The following is a 10,097-nucleotide window of genomic DNA, read 5'->3' as shown; positions in this document are numbered from 1 at the left end:
ATAATATCCATTATATACAAAGAACTCAAGAAGTTAGACTCCAGAGAAATAAATAACCCTATTAAAAATGGGGCACAGACTAATCAAATAATTTTCAACTGAGGAATATTGATTGGCTGAGCCACACCTAAAGAACGTTCAACATCCTTAGTCATCAGGGAAATGCAAATCCCAACAACCCTTAGATTCTACCTCACACAACTGAGAATGGCCAAGATCAAAAACTGAGGAGACAGCTATGGCTGAAAAGGATATGGAGAAAGAGGAACACTCCTGCACTGCTGGTGGGATTGTAAGGTACTACAACCACTCTAGAAATCATTTTGGTCGTTCCCCAGAAAATTTGGCATAATCCCATTGGAGGACCCTGCTATTCCACTCCTGGGCACATACCCAGATGATTCTCTAGCATGTAAAAAGGACACATGCTACACTATGTTTATAGCAGCCCTATTTATAATAGCCAGAAGTTGGAAAGAACCCAGATGTCCCTCAACTGAGGAATGGACACAGAAAATGTGGTATATTTACACAATGGAATACTACCCAGCTATTAAAAACAATGAATTTATGAAATTCTTAGGTACATGGGTGGAACTGGAAAATATCACCCTGAGTGTGGTAACGCAATCACAAAAGAATTCACTCAGTGATAAATGGATAATAGCCCAGAAGCTTGGAATATGCAAGACACAATCCATAGATAAAATGAAGCTCAAGGAGAAGGAAGAACAAAGTATGGATACTGGTCCCTCTTAGAAGGTGGAATAAAATACCCACAGAAGGAGATATAGAGACAAAGTGTGGAGAAGAGTCTGAGGGAAAGACCATCAAGAGACTGTCCAACCTAGGGCAGTATCCCATATAAAGTTACAAAACCCAGACACTATTTTGGATGCCCACAAGTGCTTGGTGACTGGAGAAGGATATAGCTGTCACCTGGGAGGTTTTGCTAGTGCATTACAAATACAGAAGGGACACTCTCAGCCAACCATTGAACTGAGCACAGTGTACGCAATGGAGGAGCTAGAGAAAGGACCCAAGGAGCTGAAGGGGTTTGCAATGCCATAGGAGGAAAAACAATTATCAGCCACCTAGTACTCTCAGAGCTCCCAGGGACAAATCCATCAACCAAAGAATATACATGGCTCCAGACATATAGGCAGCAGAGGATGGCCTTGTTGGGCATCAAGGGGTGGAGAGGCCCCTGGTCCTGGGAAGGCTCAATGCCACAGTATATGGGAATACCAGGACTGGGAAGCAGGAGTGGGTTGATTGGGAAACAGGAGTAGGGAAGATGAGTTATGGGATTTTCAGGGTGGGGGAAGCGAAACAGGAAAGGGGACAACATTTGAAATGTAAATAAAGAATATATCTAATAATAATAATGAAAAGACTTGCACAACATAAACAATGGCAACATTTGACATACCAATGTAGATAGATGAAATTTCACATGTCTTTATTCCTAGGTGAAGAGTTACAGACAATGAATAGCTGCTGAGTATAGGAGAACTTTGTCTTTTCCTGAGATGAGTTTCATTTTAGGTTACTTGATCTCTAACAGTCAGCTCTAAAAGTATATAAATATAAGTAACTCTAAATAAAGTAACATGGCTCTATTTGAACATAAAGTTGCAAATATATTTTGTTTCATTTGCATATTTGTTAAATTATAAGTCATGAATTTGAGAAAGAGGTAGGGGAACTTGAAAAAAGTTAGAGGGGAAAAATTAGATACAAATTACACATGCACACACACACTTATATATATATATATATATATATATATATATATATATATATATATATGATTGTTGGAGACATCATGGCTAGAGAGATGGCTCAGAGGTTAAGAGCACTGACTAGTCTTCCAAAGGTCCTGAGTTCAAATCCCAGCAACTATATGGTGGTTTATAACCATTCATAATGAGATCTGATGCCCTCTTTTGTTGTGTCCGAGGACAGCTACAGTGTATTTACATGCAATAAATAGATACATCTTTAAAAAATATGGTCTCTGTATTAAAGTGGAACTACATTCACATAAAAGCTATGCAGAGACTGGAAAAATATTATTTCATTTCACGAAGAAAGAGAAAAATATATTAGAGAGGACATATGCATTTTCCACTCTGAACATATCCAAGAAATAAACATGAAAAGAAGGAGAGTGAGCCATAGAAGAAGTGGACAAGGAAGATAAGTGAAGAGGAGGAAAGTTAGTGACATGGCTTATGGCTACAACACAAATACTTCACTTAGATTGTGATTCTCTTTAGTGATCTCTTCATAGCAAGTATGGCATCCTTTTTCTGGAAACTGTGAATAAGGGGATTCAGTAAAGACAGCACAAAAGTGTAAACTACTGAAAAAAAATTTCTCTGAACTACATATTCTTTAGATGATGGTTTAATATTGGCAAGCAGACCAAATTCTTAGAACAATGTAACAATTGTTATGTGAGAATTACTTGTGCTCATAGATTTGGAACAACCCTTAGATGATGACAAATGGATAATGTTGATGAGAATCAAAACATGAGGATAAAATGAGGACGCTAGATACAACAACAAGGACAGCCACAGAAATAGAACTCATGAGCTCATTGCCATGGAAGTGGAAAAGTATCACAAATGTAGAGGTTGATAAATTTGGAATCACAAAACATGAGCTGACTTATACACTCTGTGTGGAAAACAGCAAAAAAGATGCCCATTAAGTGTGCAGCAAGCATTAGCAGGGAACAAGCCCTGGGAGACATGATTATTGTGTGTAGCAGAGGCCTACATTTGGACCTTTTAATGGGTGTCATCACACAACACTCAGAATTAACATAAAGACAGAAAAAAACAACTGAGTCATACATCCTGTGAAGGAGATGGTGTTATGTTCTGATACAAATCCCATCAGCATTTTGGGCATAAAAACAAATGAATAACAGAAGTCAATGAAGGACAAGTTGAGGAGAAAAAAGCACACTGTTGTATACAGATGCGAATTCAAACAGATGAGGTCATTAAGTTTAGGTTTCCCAGAACATGGGAGATTTTTCGATTTTCTGAGTTCTTCCATTTCCTTCTTCAGAGACCTGAAGTTCTTGTCATACAGATCTTTCACTTGTTTGGTCAGAGTCACACCAAGGTACTTTATATTGTTTGTGGCTATTGTGAAGGGTGTCATTTCCCTAATTTCTTTCTCAGCCTGCTTATCCTTTGAGTATAGGAAGGCTACTGATTTGCTTGAGTTGATTTTGTGACATGCTCCTTTGCTGAAGTTGTTTATCAGCTGTAGGAGTTCTCTGGTGGAGCTTTTTGGGTCACTTAAGTATACTATCATATCATCTGCAAATAGTGATAGTTTGACTTCTTCCTTTTCAATTTGTATCCCTTTGACCTCCTTGTGTTGTCTAATTGCCCTAGCTAGTACCTCAAGTACAATGTTAAAAAGATAAGGAGAGATGGACCAGCCTTTTCTTGTCCCTGATTTTAATGGGATTGCTTCAAGTATCTCTCCATTTAATTCATTGAATTCATTATTTCTAATGGCTGAATAGTACTCCATTGTGTATATACACCACATTCTTTGCATCCACTCTTCTGTTGAGGGATACCTGGGTTCATTCCAGCTTCTGGCAATTATAAATAGGGCTGCTATGAACATAGTGGAACATGTATCCTTATTATATGCTGGGGAATATTCTGGGTATATACCCAGGAGTGGTATAGCAGGATCTTCTGGAAGTGAGGTGCCCAGTTTTCAGAGGAACCGCCAGATTGATTTCCAGAGTGGTTGTACCAAATTGCAACCCCACCAGCAGTGGAGGAGTGTTCCTCTTTCTTCACATCCTCACCAACATCTGCTGTCTCCTGAATTTTTAATCTTAGTCGTTCTTTCTGGTGTAAGGTGAAATGGTATGCACTCACTAATAAGTGGATATTAACCTAGAAAACTGGAATACCCAAAACATAATCCACACATCAAATGAGGTACAAGAAAAACAGAGGAGTAGCCCCTTGTTCTGGAAAGACTCAGTGTAGCAGTATAGGGCAAAACCAGAACAGGGAATTGGGAAGGGTTGGGTGGGAAAACGGGGATGGAAGGGGGCTGATGGGACTTTTGGGAAGTGGGGGTCTAGAAAATGGGAAATCAATTTGAAATGTAAATAAAAATATATCGAATAAAAAAAAGAACTATTAAATGACAAAAAAAAAGAATAAAGAAGGAAGTTTAAATGCATCTGAGTTGAATCCAGGTTGTCATCTTTCTCATATGAACCTGGCAAGAAATAACATAACATGCCCCAGCTTTATTTACACTTATTATTGCATATTGCTATGTGTAGATATGATATAAGATTCATAAAATATAGATTGGCATGCACATCAGTGGTCTGCTATGTTTCAACACAAAGGATCAAATTGTATACTAATGAAAACATGTCCCTTTCAAGGAGCGCTATTGGGAAAACTATTTATATACAGAAGATGGAACTAACATTCCCTGTTTTTTATTCTGCAAAAAGTCAATTCAAAACTTACCAAAGTTCATTAAGTAATTCATAAATGTTTAAAATTTCTAGGGATAAATAGCAGGAAAATTGTTTAGTATCAGGTAATCTTGTTTTGATTAAGACTGCAATTGCAGAAAATAAATTTGAATGGATAAATGGAATTAAAGAACATGCAAAATATCTTCAAAAGAAAAAATAGTGAAATGGCAGCAAGTAGAAAAAGAATAAAACTTGACAGGCATTCTGTCATTGTATAAATATATGAATACAAAATGTAAAAAGCAAAGAATAATAATTGAGTTAGGATGTGTTCAAGTGAAGGCTGGGCATGAAGCACACTGAAAAAATGCTTGCTGAGTATGCATGGAACCCTTATCTTGGTATCCATTTTTTTGCAAAATAGAAATAGGCACAATAATTAAATGAGCAAATGAATTGAAAAAAAGTCCTCCAAAAATTACAATAACTAATAAATGCATGAAATTTTAGTCACTACCCTAAACATCAGGAAAATGCAAATTAAAAATACTTGAAATAGTACATGGGATCTCAAGCCTGTAATCCTTGCATTTCAGAGGTGTTTACATAGTAAGTCCCCATGAAAGAAGAAGGAAAATAAAAGAAAATACACACACACACAGAAACACAGACACACACAGACACACACACATACACATTTGGAATCTACAATCCTCCATTCTGAATGTCTGTAAGCAAGAAAAGAAATAGCTGTCCTGATGTTAAATGAAAGCAACCCTAACAAAAATGGAGCCAATTTAAAGTAGTTCAGACACTATGGAATTGATTGTGGAGGTTCTCCCCACCCCCCAAAGTTTAAATGAAATCAGTCACATGACTAGGATTCTAGTCTTAATAATTGGGCAGATAATTAGTGACAGCTATACGGAAAAGAAAGAAATTAGGAATTCTCTCACCACTAGTCATGGCACACAAAATGCACTAAAACCAATTCTACTATCAATTACTATTAAATTTATACTAGTGTTGTATGTAATCTATGTGTGTGTATATTTGTGTATAATTTTTCATATTTGCTGCTCTAATTTAATCAATAATAATCATGAAGAGGGCAGTTTATGTCTGATTGTTATACCATCTGTATTCAGGTCGTGTGAATGTAGTCAGAGCCTTCCTGCAGCAGCATGTCAAGGAGGTGAATGAGCAGTAGAAGGACAAATGAATTATTTTTATGAAGAATCCAAATCTATATAAATGATTCCAGTGCTTCAAAAGCAGCATCAATGCAATTGAGACAACTGCTGTCAGGATTAATTATCTCTTAAAAGCACTACAAAGTTCTTTTCACTGGCAATTATATTTCATGATGGCTTGTGGGTGGGGTGCAGATTTACAGTATGGTAAAATCAATGTTATTTGCTCATCCCAACAAAGAAAATTTGAAAATTAAAATATTTAAGAGCTGTTACCATACAACAGCACACAAAACAAAAACCTATATCTACCTCAAAAAGATATCAGCATAAGGGTTTTTGTTGTCTGTTCAAAATTGATTCATTACATCCTCTTTAGAGTATATTTACTTATATGTATATATATTTTAAATTTATTTATTTAGTTCTACTACATAATTTATTCCACCTGTACCACCCATCCTCTGACTTTTCCAAATCCCATACATCCTCCCGAACCCACATCTCCATGTGGATGTCTCAAACTCCCATCCTGTCTGACATCTAAACAATCTGGGGCCTCTAGTCTCTTGAGGTTAAGTACATCTTCTCTGAATAAGCACAGACCCTGCAGTTCTCTAGTGTATGAATGCTATAGGCCCTATATAAGCTGGCAAATGCTGCCTGTTTGGAGGTCCAGTGTTTGAGAGATCTGAGGGATTAACATTAATTGAGACTGATGGTCTTCCTACAGGGTTGCCCTTCTCCTCAGTTTCTTTCAACCTTCCCTAGTTCAACAACAGGACTCAGATACCTCTGTCTGTTGGTTGGGTGCAAAATCTGCATCAGAGTCTTTGCTTGTTGTGTCTTCTATAGTGTGGTTATGCTAGGTACCTTTTTGTGAGCATTCCGTAGCCTCAGTAATTTTATCAGGCCTTGGGACATCCCCTTGAGCTCGATTCCAGTTTGCCCCTGTTACTGGACCTTCATTTCCTCAGGCTCCTGTCCATTTCCAACCCTGTAATTCCTTCAGGCAGAATCAAATATGGGTCAGAGTAGTGACTGTGGGATGCCCGCTCTCTCAGTTGATGCCTTGTCTTCCTGCTGGAGGTAGGTGGTAGGCTCTTATATGTATACTTTTATTTGGGTATGTGCAAGTGTGAGTCTTTGTGTTTTTGTGTGTGCATGCATATGTGTACATGTGTGTGTGTTTGCGAATATGTATGCATTTCCCAGTGTATGCTAGAGTTCAACAACCAATTTAATTCCTTCTCCAGGTTACACCTCTTATTTCAGATATGAACTATCTTTGACCAAGAATTTGGTGATTAAACTAAGATTGCAGATCAGTGAACTCAAGGACCCACATAACTGTAACTGTCCAGTGTAGTAATTAAAAATACATTCCTTCCATCACACTTTGGTTTTGGGGTGAAGAGGGGTGAGGGTCAGGAGGGTTAATCAGGCTCTTAGTCTTACATGTAACTCCTTTATTTACTATGTTATCTTCCCAAACTCATCTTTAATTTAAAGGGATTGATTAATAGGACAATTATACCAAGATTTATCAATGAGTGAAAAGCATAAAATTTGAAATTTTGAATATGCAGAAATATTTAGGAAAACAGAGATTAAGGGAATTATTAGTATCTTAAAATTCATTAAGGAAGTTCAACTGACTTCCCATTGTGGCTTTCTATGTAATTTGAAGATTCATGTTTTAAAAGCCTATTGTTAATAAAAAATGGTGAATCTTTCCACTTCAGTGATTATCATTTAAAAGGTTTATTCCTATATGTCATTAAATGTTTTATTTGCAGAAAATATTATTTTGTGAAAATATTTTGAAGAAAATATATTTTTGAACATGAATTTATTTTATTGGATTTTTAATTATTTACATTACAACTTTATTCCCTTTCCCATTCACTCACCCAAAACCCTCTATCCGATTGCCCCCCTCTCCTGCTTCTATGAGGATGTGGCCCCGCCAACCTACAGGCTCCCACCTCCCCACCCTACACTGGGGCATCAAGCTTTATAGGACTAAGGGCCTCTCTCACATTGATAATAATCAAGTACATCCTCTGCTACAAAAATGGCTAGAGCCATGGTTCCCTCCATGTGTAAGCCTTTGATGTTGATTTATTCTCTGGGATCTCTGGGAGCTTCTGGATGATTAGTATTGTTTTTTTTTTTCCCTAGGGGTTTGCAAATCCGTTCAGCTTCTTCAGTCCTCTTTCTAACCACTCCATTGGTGAATCCATGATCAGCTCAATGGTTGTCTGCAAGCATCTGCCTCTGTATGTGTCAGGCTCTGGCAGAACCTCTCAGGAGACCAGTCACTATATCAGGCTCCAGTTAGCATGCAATTCTTGAATTCTACAGTACTGTCTGCATTTTGTGACTGTATATGGGATGGGTCCCCAGACAAGGTAGATAGGCAGGAAGATCAATGGAATTGATTTGAAGGCCCAGAAGTGAACCTATACAACTATGGTCACTTGATCTTTGACAAAGCAGCTAAAACCAAGCAGTGGAAAAAACCAATAATTTTCACAATATGGTACAGTTTCAATTGACTGTCAGCATGTAGAAGAATGCAAATTGATCCATTCTTATCTCTTTATACAAAGATCAAGTCCAAGTGGACAAAGGACCTCCACATAAGAATAGATACACTGAAACTAATAAAAGAAAAAGTGGGGAAGAGCCTCAAATGCATGGACACAGAGGAAAAGTTCCTGAACAGAACACCAATGACTTATGGTATATGAATGAACAAATGGAAGCTCATAAAATCACAAAGCTTCCATAAGGCAGAAGACACTGCCAATAGGACAAAATGGCAAACAACAGATTGGGAAAGGGTCTTTACCAAACCTACATCTAATAGAGTGCTAATATCCAATATATACAAGAACACAAGAAATTAGATTCCAGGTCATCAATAAAACATATTAAAAATGGGGTTCAGGGCTAAGAAAAACATTCTCAACTGAGGAAACCGGAATGGTCATAAAGCACCTTAAAAAATGTTCAACATCATTAGTCATCAGGGGACAACAGATACTTCCGAGGATGTGGAGGAAGAGGAACCCATTGTTGGTGGGATTGCAAGCTAATAATACCACTCTGGAATTCAGTCTGGTAGTTCATGAAATTCTGAGGCAAAGAGATGGAACGAGGAAATATCCTTCTTGCAGAGGTAGCACAATCAGAAAAGAACACATATGGTATGTACTCACTTATAAGTGGATATAAAACTAAAAGCTCTCAATACCCAAGATAAAATTCACAGACCATATGAAACTCAAGAAGGAGGAATACCAAAGTGTGAGTGCTTCGGTCATTCTTAGAAGGGGTAACAAAATACTTACAGGAGCACATACAAAGTGTGGAGCAGAGGCTGAAGGAAAGGCCATCTAGATAATAATATTCTTTTCTCATATTGATTACAACTAAAAATGTCACTAAAGATGATTTTCATAGAACAGATGTGTTATGGGTTCTACTTCCAATGTCTTTGAGGAGGCATCAAAACTATCTTTAATAACACATAGATGTTAAGTCTCTGTTTCTAGTATTGCCAAGATATAGTGATTCTCCTTAGCTAAAGACATTAAGGGCATTTGGGAAACCTTTCTTCATATCCTTAAGAGATGCATTACATAGTGGGAATAGATTAGTGTGATCACTATGCTTCCCAGGTCTATAGCTTCTCATGGATAATGCTAAGTGATTCATTATAGAATAAGTTTCCTGGAATATTTCTGCTGTCACTGTAAATTTCACATAACATTGAAGATATCTTCATTTGGTTTCAGCATGAAAAATATGTCATAACCTACTAGGTTGGGTATATTACAAACATGGACAATAAATTTGAATGCTGAAGATCTGGAAAATATGGAATACATTCCTTATGGACATATGCAATTATTAAGCCACGTAATAAAACAATCTGGTAGTACAAAAAGTGAGTTACTGTAGTAATTGTGAACACTGTCAAATTAAAGAACATATGGACAACAATGAAAATAAATCAGAAATAGAGACAGACTATTTGATTCACAACTTAAAAAGAAGAAAAATAATAACTGTACTATCCAATGACATGTTTTTATTTATTATTTATGTAATATTTATTTAGATGTGTACAACAATTAATACTTTTGAGAATATAATAAATGATAGTGAAAAGAAGAAGCTATTTATGTAGTGATGTTATCAAACTGATAAACAATAAAGGATGAAAGCTTTTCAATAGTAGGGATCTAAGAAAACCTAAAAAAAGAAACAAGTTACAAATTCTCCTCTCCAAGTTAATCACACACACATACAATACAGAGAAAAATCCTGAAAAATATATTACCCAGTATAAAATAACTCTTTATGTTAAAGCTAAAAATAAAAAAAATAACAAATTCTGT

At 36.6% G+C, this 10,097-nt stretch overlaps 1 pseudogene; it reads right to left on the bottom strand.

Moving 5' to 3' along the window:
• Positions 1 to 2,222: 2,222 nt before the first annotated feature.
• On the bottom strand, positions 2,223 to 3,042 carry LOC127689770 (olfactory receptor 143-like; annotated as a pseudogene).
• Between the last annotated feature and the right edge of the window lie 7,055 nt (positions 3,043 to 10,097).

This window comes from Apodemus sylvaticus, chromosome 7, assembly GCF_947179515.1.
Source record: "Apodemus sylvaticus chromosome 7, mApoSyl1.1, whole genome shotgun sequence".
NCBI classification, from domain to species: Eukaryota; Metazoa; Chordata; class Mammalia; order Rodentia; family Muridae; genus Apodemus; species Apodemus sylvaticus.
Note: the sequence above shows the minus strand (reverse complement) of the source record. Positions and strands in the feature narration are given on the sequence as shown.